The sequence below is a fragment of the Mytilus californianus genome, unplaced genomic scaffold (assembly GCF_021869535.1).
Source record: "Mytilus californianus isolate M0D057914Y unplaced genomic scaffold, xbMytCali1.0.p SCAF_3, whole genome shotgun sequence".
Classification (NCBI taxonomy): Eukaryota; Metazoa; Mollusca; class Bivalvia; order Mytilida; family Mytilidae; genus Mytilus; species Mytilus californianus.
Window position 1 is genome coordinate 26,436,087 of NW_026262679.1, and position 13,553 is coordinate 26,449,639.

Below are 13,553 nucleotides of genomic sequence, written 5' to 3' on the forward strand. Positions count from 1 at the left end.
ACCTCAATTTCACATTGGAACATCAAAAGTAATCGAAGAGGAAAGTTTTCAAATTCTGAACTACGAAAAGCCTTACGAACATCCAGGCCGCCTGTTATTGAAAATCAATTAATATGAATAAGAAGATGTGGTATGATTGCCAATGAAGCAACTCTCCAATCCAAGTCACAATGTATAAAAAGTTAACAATTATAGGTTAAAGTATGGCCTTCATCACGGTCATTACAACATAAAAAGACACACTATAAAATATCAATTGAATGGCTTAACTCGATCAAAAAGAAGCATGTCACTTATTCAGGTTTCTTTGCCTTTTACGTCAATATGTGTAGTGTGTTCAATTACAGGAACGGCAAACATTTTTTCTTGATCTAAAGCGCTTGATTCGTATTTTAGGCTCACCTGGCCCAAAGAGCTAAGTGAGCTTTTCTAATCACTTGGCACCTTTCGTCCGTCGTCGTTAACTTTTACAAAAATCTTCTCCTCTGAAACTAGCGGGCCAAATTTAACCAAACTTATTTGTCATTTCGGGGTCATTTATAGCTGACTATGTGGTATTGGCTTTACTCATTGTTGAAGGCCGTACGGTGACCTATAGTTGTTAATTTCTGTGTCATTTTGGTGTCTTCTGGAGAGTTGTCTCATCGGCAATCATACCATACCTTCTTATTTTTATATTGGCCATAACCATCATTAGGGTATCTAGTTAATATAGGACGTGTCCGATGACTCCAACTGCAAACCAACATGGCCGACATGGCTAAAAATAGAACATACGGGTAAAATGCAAGTTTAGACTATTATCTTAAAAACAGCTATTTATAGAGAATATCTGATAAGGCAAAAATGTCCAAAATGAAGAGATCTACATATAATAGTCCATTAAATCAAACTATCAGACGAAGTCGAATAGAGTAATTGCCCTTCAATGTGGAATATTACCATTTTTTCTCTCTCCATTTTTGCCTATTATCTTGAAAATAGCGAGAGAGAAACGTTGAAAGCAAAAATAATCAGCAAGACAAGATCTACTAATAAGTCAACATGGTGGAATTCGTCAGACGACGCCTGATCGGAGTTATTGCCCTTTAATGACAATTCTTGTATTAGTTTTGCGTTTTTTGTGAAAAATATCTAAAAAAAATTATAATAGATAGATATAAACTTAAATTAGCAAAAACGATAAGCAAGACAAGATCTACAAATAAGTCTACAGTCCAAAAACGTCACTTCACTGTTTGTTCGAGTTCTTGCTCTTTAATGACGATCTATACCAATATTTTACGTTTACGCCTATTATCTTGTAAACTACGAAAGATAGATAGACACTTTAAATAGCAAAAATGATCAGCAAGACAATTTTTACAAATAACTCAAATTTTGCCGAAATCGTCAGTAAACTCTATATAAAAGTGATTGCTCTAAAATGACATTTTTTAAACCTTTTTTTTTTATGTTTTGATCAAAAACTAAAGAAGAAAGAGAGAAACTATAAGCAGAAAAAAATATCAACAACACAAGACCAACAAAAAATAGATGTTTGTCATGAATTCAATTCTAGTCATTTTCAATTAGTTTTCGACTTATGAGTTTGATTATCCCTTTGTTATCTTTCGCATCTATTTAAGTCCACAATGTTGGAGATTGTCCGTTGTTGAAGATGCACATAGACCTAGGTGAGCCTCTAGTTTTTTGGGGGTCACTAGGGCTTGAATTTATATTGATATTACCACGAGTTGTCCTTTATGTCGCCATTTTACCATCGCAATCGCTCGAGTGAACTTTGACATAAAGGGTCAATCAGTGGTAAAATCAATATAAATGCAAGCCTCCGTGAATACTTTCGTATGATTTTTTGCGGTCCCAGAAAACACAAATTTAAATATTCGACAAAACATAAACCAACGACTGAAATTAAAAAGGTCTAAAGCTTGAGACAACACAACAGTTTTGTCGAGAGTTTGGACAACACATCAGTTTTGTAAAGGGTTTTTCCATACCGTTATGATATTTTTATTCCACGCTAAATTTTTGTTACGTTTTGTATGAAATATTTCATTGCTATACAATAATAATATAATCATAACGTAAGGAGACAATAAAAACTCATGATTCGGAACTGCAGCACCATGTTCAAAAGTAAAAATATGATGATAAGACCTACAATTTTTCACAAAAATAAGTGTGAAGTTGAATCCCTAAGATTTCTGCTATGATACATGTTGCGTTGCATATTATAAGTAAAGTCGTATTGTGATTTGAGTTATAAAAATGGAAAAGATGACGGCTTTGTTACAATTTTTCGAGATTATCTGTGAAACAAATGTTATGGTCAATGAGTCATAATTGAGACTGTATTTTTTTTTTTTGAATTATTTAGTGAAGAGACACCAAATGTTGGCCTTTAAAACTAGTTAATAACGTCTATAAATTCCTTTGTGTTCCTGAGCTTCGTTGATTATGTATGTATAGAATATAAATATTGACTGATAATTGGCATTTTCATGCTCAACAAAGTCTATCGGGGAAATCCTCGATTAGAAAAACCAAGTATGCCCGGATATTGGAATTCTGATTTCATGAAGCTAAAATTTTGCGGAAACGGAAATTTGAAATCGGTTTCCGTAATAATCTACTGTATAACATTCCAAATTACAAAAAGACAACATTTTAAGACGGATGTTTTCTAAGCAGTTGATAAGCATTAATTGTATGATTAAGAATTTTAGACCTAAATTAAAACAATTGCAGAATTTTGTTAAATAATCTTTTTCAGAGAAGAAATATTTTGTAAGTTCATATTATATAACGAACTATATTCCATTGGTGAGTCAGTAATCTAAGAATTGAATGCTTCTTTTTCTAATTTTATTGGGATGTAAAAGCGTTGACCGAAACACATTTTGTATGAAGCGCGAAAGCGAAATGTGCCCACGATCAACGCTTTTACAACCCTATAAAATTAGAAAAAGAAGCATTCAATTCTTATAATTACATTGTTATGCTACAACCATGAAATTAAGAGTTATATCAAGCTTTTTGCTTGTTTTTCAGTGCATTATTTTAACATTGTCACGGATAGCATGTCCTGTCATAACTGTTTTATTTTACACGGAAATACAATATGATATTAGAATGTCTCGCAATTGTGGTGAGCCAATCACAATTACGGATTCAAATAATACATACATTCAATGTTATAAGAATATATTATTATTGACTCAATGACTTATGCGTTTTGTATCTTTATAAATTTCAAGTAAACGAAAATAACTCGCATAAATTGAAAAATCGCATTCGTCATCCGTACCTTGAGTGCGGAAGGTAGTTGTTTCAGTATCGCGCGGGTAAACCCAATGCCTTTTAAAAAAATGGAAATTACTTTTTCTCCTGAACGCGAGCGAAATTTAGGAGTAAAAGTAAAAAAAGGTTCTACTCAGAATTATGTGTCCCATTTGCGGCAACATATCTTCGTGCAAACAGTTAACTTGTAACCACACCACAGTAAAGAGATGTGGTATGATTGCCAATGAGATATCTATCTAACAGAGTCCAAATAAAGCGCATTTCAGCAACTATACGTCACTGTACGGACTTCAACAATGACCAAAATCCATACCGTATACTAGTAGTCAATCTAGCATGTTATTTGTACGACGTACATGTAGCGGCTCAGTGTGTTGGTCTAATTCAAACAAATTAATTATCATAACCTCTAAAAGATAAGGGATTTCTTTGCATGTGTTCTTTTCGAAAGTGTTTTAAATACAATTGATATAATTGGGAACATTTAATGTATTGGCTATCAATATTTCACGGCTATTACCCAGGATCTGCTTACCCTTCCGGAGCACATGAGATCACCCCGGTTTTTGGATGGGGTTCTTGTTGCTCAGTCTTTAGTTTTCTATGTTGGGTTTTGTGTACTGTTGTTTGTCTTTTGGTCTTTTTTTTTCTTTTTTGCCATGGCATTAGCAGTTTATTTCGACTTATGAATTTGAATGTCCCTTTGGTATCTTCCGCCGCTCTTTAGTGTATTGTCTCTCAATGCTTATATTGTTATTATCCAATTACTGTAGTTATCATTGAGTGTATAATAGGAGAATTGAACACTTACAAACAGGGCATTTTATTCCATCAGAATCAGTCATTTGGCAGTTGCATTATTTAGTGATGTCTGCATAACATACATTGTTGAAGGGATATGCGAATTTGATCTTCCTATTTATATTTATTGGCCTTTTCTAATTGGAAATTGTAATTATCTTAAGTGACTTATTGACCATTTTGATGTTAGTAAAAACAATCAGGATATTTCTTGGTTATTAGTCTGACTATAGAAAGCTTCACTGGCTGTAATTACAACAGTTACGAAATTTTATGAGATGTTTCAATGTCAACCTTTAGCCTCTCAACGACAGTCAAACGTGTGTACAAATCATAAGCAGAACTTGTTGACGTTTTGGAAATCTTACAAGAAAAATTCATTATGTTTAATTAAATACTTGTGTCAATATAAACGTATTCGTTGTCCATAAAAGCGATCTTTTCTCAAGTGTAAGTTAAAGGTCTTTATTACGGGCGAGTTACAAGGTATTGATTGTCAAATAAAGCAATATTAATGAGAACTGAATGCTTAGTTAATTCGTGATTGGAAGAAATTAATACAGCGAATATAAACAAACCTCATTGAAATAGAATCATTGCAGTGATTAATTGAGACAATGACAAGGATATTTTAGTCGATAAAACCTGAAGAATCAATTTGATAAAAAGCGATGAAAAATAGAAGATTTGGATGAAGTTCTCTTTTGTCACGTGGTTATTTTTTTTAATCATTTTTAAAAAGGCTACCCTCACCACTTTTATCTGAGTTGTTTTGGCGTACATGCATATGCATACAGCAAGTTACGGAAGCCGATTAGTGCCACAGTGAAAAACAAAGTTATGTCGTAATAACGACGACATAATTTATATAAATAACGACATAGTTTTGTCGTAATAGCGACAATATATGTCAAAATAACGACATCATAGGTCGTAATAACGACAGTATATGTCAAAATAACGCCACCCAATGTCGAAATAACGACATCATATGTCGTAATAACGACATAGTCGTAAAAACGACCATGCTATGTCGTAATAACGACATCATATATTATCTAAAAATATAAAAATATATAGTCAATTCAAAATATAAACAAACGAATGTGAAGTACAAATATGTAATGGTTGAAATTAAAACTTGGAAGTAAGGATTCAAAACAGTACATCTTGTGAATACAAATCTTATATAAAAATTAGAAAAACCGGAATCTTTAGAAAGTAAAAAAAAAACAGTTTATGAACAAACAAAATTTAAAATTGTCGTTTGAAACATTTTTCAACCCATAATTCTTTATATAATCATAATGATCAGAATTATTTTGCTACACACTGTTAGAAAATCTACATTTATATTTTGTAACGTTGACAAATTTTTTTAGGGTAGTATATGGGCTTTTTTATTGTCATATCAGGCTATAAAACACCTATAATTTTACTCTGAGCGGAACATTACAGTATTGGGTTTGTACTTTGTATTGAATTTGTAAATTTGAGAGGAAAGTTTTGTCAGTAAAATGTCAATTATGATGCGTTAGACTTTCCGTTTTGTCGGTCCTACATGCAGGAAAGAAACCGAGGATTATCACAGTTGAGAACATATAGAAATTTATCATCTATTCCCACATCTTGTGCTATAGAATGCACTTGTGAAATTTATCTCATGATGCCTATCTACAGTATGGACATCGATCGCGTTTATTATATCGGGTTAAACAGCTGAGCTCTTTATTTTTTCCCAAGATCTTCATTATCGTCCTTGGCCTATACAGAAATTCGTAAAATTTTGCTCTTTCTATTTGTTTCGGTTTGTATGTCTTGGGATATGTTGGAATCTCTATTTTGCATTTAATTTTCATAGCATAGAACAATGAAAGAAAAATTCAATTCTAATGCTGTAATAAACTTAATCAAAAGTACATTACATTTAACATCGCCATTGGTTATAAAAGAATTTCATAGTTTTCTAATGGATTTCAGTATTTAATTTCAAACTTATGGCTGTGATGTAATTAACCACCTGGTTTTGTATTCATTTAAATAGACAATTTCGGAAAGCAATATTGAGCAATATTCGAACGTTTCATTTTGAAAAAATTAATTAAATTGGAAACCATTTCGATTTATTTGTATATAATATTGTTCCATTCTGTCTTCGTTACTGGAAAAAATGCAATTACGGCGTTTACTGAAATAGTTATAACAGAGTCGAATACGGTTTCTGTTGATCCCTCCAATGGCATAAACATAAAGTTCAACTTTGAAAATCATAACTTTCAAAACAAAAATATAATAATAATTTTTGAAATTATATGATAGTATGCCCTTGCAAAAAGGTCGATTGGTGAGATCATTAAAACTAATTAAAATTTAAAAAAAATGACTTTGTGTTAAACGATAATATAGCAGACAAAGTTATTAAAACATTTACGGAAAGGGGTTAGCATTCAATACACCATGTGTTATACAATTGTACGTAACTCAAAAGAAGTTACGTCTATTTTTATCTATTTTCCCGAGATACAAATCTACATAGATTCTTTCAGATGATCCTCTTCACAATGTTGAATGATTCAAGATTTTGATTGATTCTATAAATCGTTAGAATGTTAGTACTCCAGTTTCACAAAAGAAAATATAATTGTTTAACATAGTTGTGCCATTTATGCTTTTTATTTGTTGTTTATGTACTTTGTTGTTTATGCAGACATACGATATAATCAAACAAAATAGTTCAGTCATAGTTTTTGTAACGTAAAGAAAGTGGACTATTAGTAAAAAAATATAAGAAAAAAGACAACCTTCCACCAGACACCAAAATGACGTAAGAGTTAGCAACTATAGGTCACCGTACAGCCTTCAAAAGCAAAACCAATACTGCATACCAAGATAAAAGGCCCCGAAATGACAAATGTAAAAACATTCAAACGAGAAGACTAACGGCCTGATTTATGTACAAGAGACATTTAACAAACAACAACCACTGAATTACAGGCTCCTGACTTGGGACAGGCACATACAGAATATGGCAGGGGTTAAACATGTTTGTGGGCACCCAGCCCTCACCTAACCCGAGACAGTGGTGAAACAGCACAACATAAGATTAAACTATAAAAATCAATTTAAAAGGGGCTAACTCACCTGAATGATACAAAGCTCGAAAACAGCTAACAAAAATACTAAAGACACACAGTACAGATCTGAGAGTACTCACAGTTACTGGACGCTAGTTCAAAGGCAATAACAACAAATAAAAAATAGGTATATAAGACTAAAAGATAAGTTTATTATGTATTGTAATTTTTATGACCGATAGTGGTATCTTGGGTTAGTGCTTGGGTGTTTGTCTTCCTATCTGTATTTTCATTCCATAATTAACGTCTTTTGTTATAAAATGGTAGAAAGATTTTAGTATTTGACCATCCGACTGAACGCATGCACTAGTTAATTTGCTGTGTTAAACGTCCATATAGATAGATACAATGTTTGAGTTCGTTCAACTCTCCTGTTAATTACATTCCATCGAGAAGTATTTGGGTGTTTTAATTTCTTGTTGGGTAGTCGTCTTTTTGACCTACATCATGCTTTTCTTTTAATCGGTTGTTAGATTGTTTGGTTAATAAGTTCAACCTTGTAAATGATTCAAAATAGTAGAATTTTGGAAGACATGAAAACTGCAATTCTAAACTAAAAACAAGCTAAGGTCGTTTTTGTTTTGTGTCAAGTTAAATTTTAAAACCTAGGAGCCAGCAAGGAAGAAAAACACACCAAAAAATAAGAACACACCCATAATAAACTTATAATACGTTAACAGTTTAAAACACTTATAATATGTTAACAGTTTAAAACACTTATAAACGTTAACAGTTTAAAACAGACTTTTAATTTCAAAACTATATTTGTTCAAAAATAATGATTAATGACATTCGTAGGACTAAAGCGCAAATCTTCCCTTAAAAACTCAAATTTTATTTTCAAAACATTTTCGCTTTCACCACATTTTAACGTCAGTCGTTTTAAAAAAAACAAGTTTTGCATTTACAAGTACTAGTTCTCATAAAATAAACTAAGCTGTTTTAAAAAAGGTCTGACATTTATATCTGTCCAAGAAACTAAACAACAATGCATAAGTAATGCAATTAATAAAAGTCAACCATCAAACCATAACGAAGGCAATGATAGTTTTGATACACAAAGCTGGTGAAGCGGACAGACAGTAGATATTGAGTAACATCAATTGCAAATTAAAGTATCAACTTAAAACAGTTACTGTATTATTGCTTTGTGTTTTGCTATTGCATTATTAAATTATATCATTTGCTTTCTGATCAATATTTACATAAATGTAGTTCTGACTTTCAATAATTTGTTTGTTTGCGCATATTGCTGTACATTCGTATAGCTGTCAAGATTTATAAGAGGAGTAGGTCTGAGATACTGGGGGGAAACACCTTAAAATGTACAAACTCTATCACATGCGTATCAAAGACATAGATAACTACCTGTATAAATGATATAAAAAATATATAGGTTTCACGCAAAAATAACATATGAAATAACTTCAAGGATGTATCAAAGATAAAAAAAAAAATCCAATAATTACTGGCAAGAAATGGAAAGACATGTTGATGAAAGTGTAAAAATTGTCACATCCCTGACCTATTGGTACTTGTAATGTCCTGTTGTGAGTTGGACCAGGTTATACTTCGTGATAAACATCCCACTTGGTTGACGGTCAATTCCAATTCCAATTTATTTATCTAATCACGTAAATGCGTCAACATTTGTATCATCTCGATATTGTTATGAGTACAATAAAATGATTTATCAAATGGACTTTAGAAGGTTATAGACATTTTAGAAAATACCAATAACAAATTAAATGCATAATATTATTTGATGTTTCTTATTTTATCAATGGAAATAAAGACTTTCTTTCTTGGAGTGTTGTATTTTCTCCATATATAGTTATAAAGAGTAATAGAGAAAACTACTATTCTCCTAATCTAATCTAACTATAAGTCGCCAAATGTCTAAGTCATTCATTCTATCTGTAATGAATGACTCTGCTCTTCGTGGATTCAGAATGCTTATATTTATCGTAGGATACATTGTAAGATTTTTTTCTATTCATAGTGGGAATTATTGTAAAAACATTTCTAAGAAAACTTGACTTGTAACTAGAACGCTGGACGTCGTTCATATTGTAAATCAAACGTCAATTTTACATTTCGAGCATATGACATGACATTAAGAGGATACGACTTCACTGAATACCATTCTTGAAAAGATCTGAACATATACATGTATATGTATATATTATGAATATAATATGTGTTTTCAGCGGTGTATCACCTTCACTGGTGATCCAATGGATGGATATGTCGCAGAGTTGTCACTTGTTTAGACGTACTTGTGACTGCATCTTACGATCCTTTACGACAGATAATTTAGCTAATCTGCAATCAATTCCATCTTCATGCCTAATATATCATGTACTGTGTTACAACTCTAGATTCTACTGACAAGGAAAGGTAACACTAGGCCACCGAAAGCTGAATTTTTAGTTCAGTCTAGGTGGCCGAGTGGTATAGAGCGCTGGACACAGTGCAGGCGGTGTTGTCCGATATCACAATAGCATGAATTCGAATCCCGGCGAGGGAGGAACAAAAATGTGCTTCCGCATATTTGCAGATTTAACATTGTTGTGCTGATATTTAGAGTAATTATGAATATAATATGTGTTTTCAGCCGTGTATCACCTTCACTGGTGATCCTGGATGGATCTGTCCTAGAGTTGTCACTTGTTTAGACGTGCATATGTATATATAGAAAATATCTTCAACGAAAGTGATAAACGGAAAGCTTACATATAGGGCAATGAGAAAGAAACCAAATGATATATATAACAAAAATCCACAAAAGATTTAAAATCATTATTTCGTATGAATGAAAGGAGATGCGTGCGAGGCACACGTCAATGAGATAACAACCCAACAAATGTAAAAAAAAAACACAAAAAAACAACACATCTACAGGTCGACGCACGGCATATATCGTAATCGGAGGTCAAACATTAAAATCTTTCTACCATTTTATAACAATAATTTTTTGTTATACAAATAATTCGAAACTGTAATTTGCTAATGATTGTTTTTTTTTTTATCAGATTCTGAAACGTAAGCGGAAACGTTTCAAGTAACGACACAGTACAAGTTCAAGACTGCATAAACACTGTGCAGATTTTTTATCACGTGATCTTTTTTATTTATTCTGAATAACAGGTCAACGATATATGGTATATACAAGCATTGCAAGGTATGATCATAAAACATACCCATAAACTAGGATTCACATGTCTATCTGAAAGGGTTTATCTTGTCATCACCTTATTTTCATTATTCATTTATCAATGTTAAGACATCGGATTTAAGTATACAATATTCGGAGTATACTAGAATGATTGCCAGACAAACATATCTGTCTGACAGGGTTCATCTGACCATGACCTCATTTTCATGTTAATAATCAATGTTAATGTTTTTGCGATAAGTTCAGTTTCTCAATAAGGACTGTTTCGATTCTTATACATCATTGGCTTCAAATATTCGGCTTTTAGCGTTCCTGATGAAGGTAAATCCAGAAAAGCGCTTCGGACGCATAAATTTATAAAGTAGTGTTTTCATTTTTTTACAGAGAGTAATGAATAAATGTCCTTCTGACAGGGTTCACCAATGATTGTAATACGTACATGTCCTTCTGGCAGGGTGTATCAATTATTATTGTAATGCCTAGATGTCCTTATGAAAGGATTCATCAGTTATTGCAATGCTCACGTGTCTGTTTGGCAGGGTTCATCAATGATTGTAATGTATAAATTTCTATCTGACAGGGTTCGTTAATGAATATAATAAAATTGAGAATGGAAATGGGGAATGTGTCAAAGAGACAACAACCCGACCATAGAGCAGACAACAGCCGAAGGCCACCAATGGGTCTTCAATGCAGCGAGAAACTCCCGCACCCGGAGGCGTCCTTCAGCTGGCCCCTAACCAAATATGTATACTAGTTCAATGATAATGGACGTCATACTAAACTCCAAATTATACACAAGAAACTAAAATTAAAAATGATACAAGACTAACAAAGGCCAGAGGCTCCTGACTTGGGAATGGCGCAAAAATGCGGCGGGGTTAAACATGTTTTTTGAGATCTCAACCCTCCCCCTATACCTCTAGCCAATGTAGAAAAAACAAACGTACAACAGTACGCACAGTAAAACTCAGTTTAAGAGAAGTTCGAGTCCGATGTCAGAATAGGAAACAAAAGAAAATAAACAAAATGACAATAATACATAAATAACAACAGACTACTAGCAGTTACTGACATGCCAGCTCCAGACCTCAATTAAACTGATTGAAAGATTATGTCTTCATCATATGAATATCAGGCACAATACTGACATGCCAGCTCCAGACCTCAATTAAACTGATTGAAAGATTATGTCTTCATCATATGAATATCAGGCACAATCCCTCCTGTTAGGGGTTTAGTATTATACCGTCATAAAATATATGAGAAGAACACAACCCGTGTCATGCCAACAACTGGTTTTAGAATAAATATGTTTAATTCCGATGCAAAGACCCTATAAGTGAATCAATATTAAAGCCAAAATATGCAATCTTTAACGACCTGACAACAGTATCGTAACTATATCCCTTCTTAATAAGTCTGTTTAAAGGTTTTGTTAGCTTTTGAGGTGAATACTGGCATTTTTGTGCTTTGTAAAGAATATTACCATAAAAGATTGGATGTGAAATACCCGAACGTATAAGATGTCTGCATGTTGAGTTATATTTACGAATGATGTCCTTATACCGATGATAAAATTTAGTAAATGTTTTGACTAGTTTATGATATCGAAAACCCTGGTGTAATAATTTTTCAGTAATATATAAATTTCTCTCGCTAAAATCTAATACGTTGTTACATACACGAGCGAATCGTACAAGTTGAGATATATAAACACCATAAGAAGGTGACAAGGGAACGTCACCATCTAAAAATGGATAATTAACGATAGGAAATGAAAAATCATCTCTTTTATCATAAATTTTTGTATTAAGCTTCCCGTTAATGATATAGATATCAAGATCGAGAAAAGGACAGTGGTCATTGTTAGTATTAGCTTTATTTAAAGTAAGTTCAACAGGATAAATTTCTTTAGTATACATACTGAAGTTGTCATTATTGAGAGCCAATATATCATCCAAATATCTAAAAGTATTGTTAAATTTTTGTATCAGATGTTGTTTCGATGGGTCTTTGCTGATTTTAGTCATAAATTGTAATTCATAACAATACAAAAACAGGTCCGCAATAAGTGGTGCACAGTTAGTCCCCATTGGAATTCCGATAACTTGACGATATACGGAATCTCCAAAGCGAACAAAAATGTTATCAAGTAAAAATTCAAGGGCAGATATAGTATCAAAGCATGTCCAATTGACATAGCTCTTTTGTTTGTTGCTAATATATAAATTTCTCTCGCTAAAATCTAATACGTTGTTACATACACGAGCGAATCGTACAAGTTGAGATATGCCTACATGTCCTTCTGACAGCGGGTCCGAGTACACAGTTACAAATATAGTCCCTAGTGTGGACAGGACAGTGTGTTACTTGCCAATTTTTTTATACCCCTTCCAAATTTATTTCTCCATGTTTTATGCCTCAAATACCAAGTAGGGGGATGAAATTACACTGTAAAAAAAATTGGGTCATGAATTTTAAAGTAAAGTAGTGATTTGGTCCAGCTGAAAAAGGTTAAAAATAAGCACTTCGGAAGATGTCAAAAGATTTCAAGACCCCCTTAACATAACATTGTCCTTATTTTGAGTTAGAGCCGATGCAGTTTTCTACAATTTTGATATAATTTGTCCCAAAAGTAGTACAACACACTGTAAAAATATTATTGAGAAAGCGCAGGTGGGATTTTTTTTAATTTTCATTTATTGTCTAAAAGAAATGCACTACGAAATAACTGTATACTCGGACCAGCGTTCACCTGTCCTTAATGTTATTTATATGATTTGTTGATCAACATTAGGTTTTCGACTTTAACAACAAGTTTGCAATTATTGTGAAAAAAATTGACTTATCTAGCATTTTAATTCATAAAAGTTCATATAATAAATATCATTTTTGGATTTTTATATTTCACGTGTAGATATAGATGTATACATATTTCTATACTAACCGAATGATTAAGAAAATGCAGATCAATTTAAAAGCAACAGTCACCATCGTAAGTCAGCTAGACTACATTTTTTATTTATCGTATTTCCCTATATGCGTATCTTCCTGTTCAGCGCTTCAGAAAAACCCGTGTTGCTGTTTTTTTCTTTTCTTTTGAAGAGACCCGACAATATGAAGGTTAACCT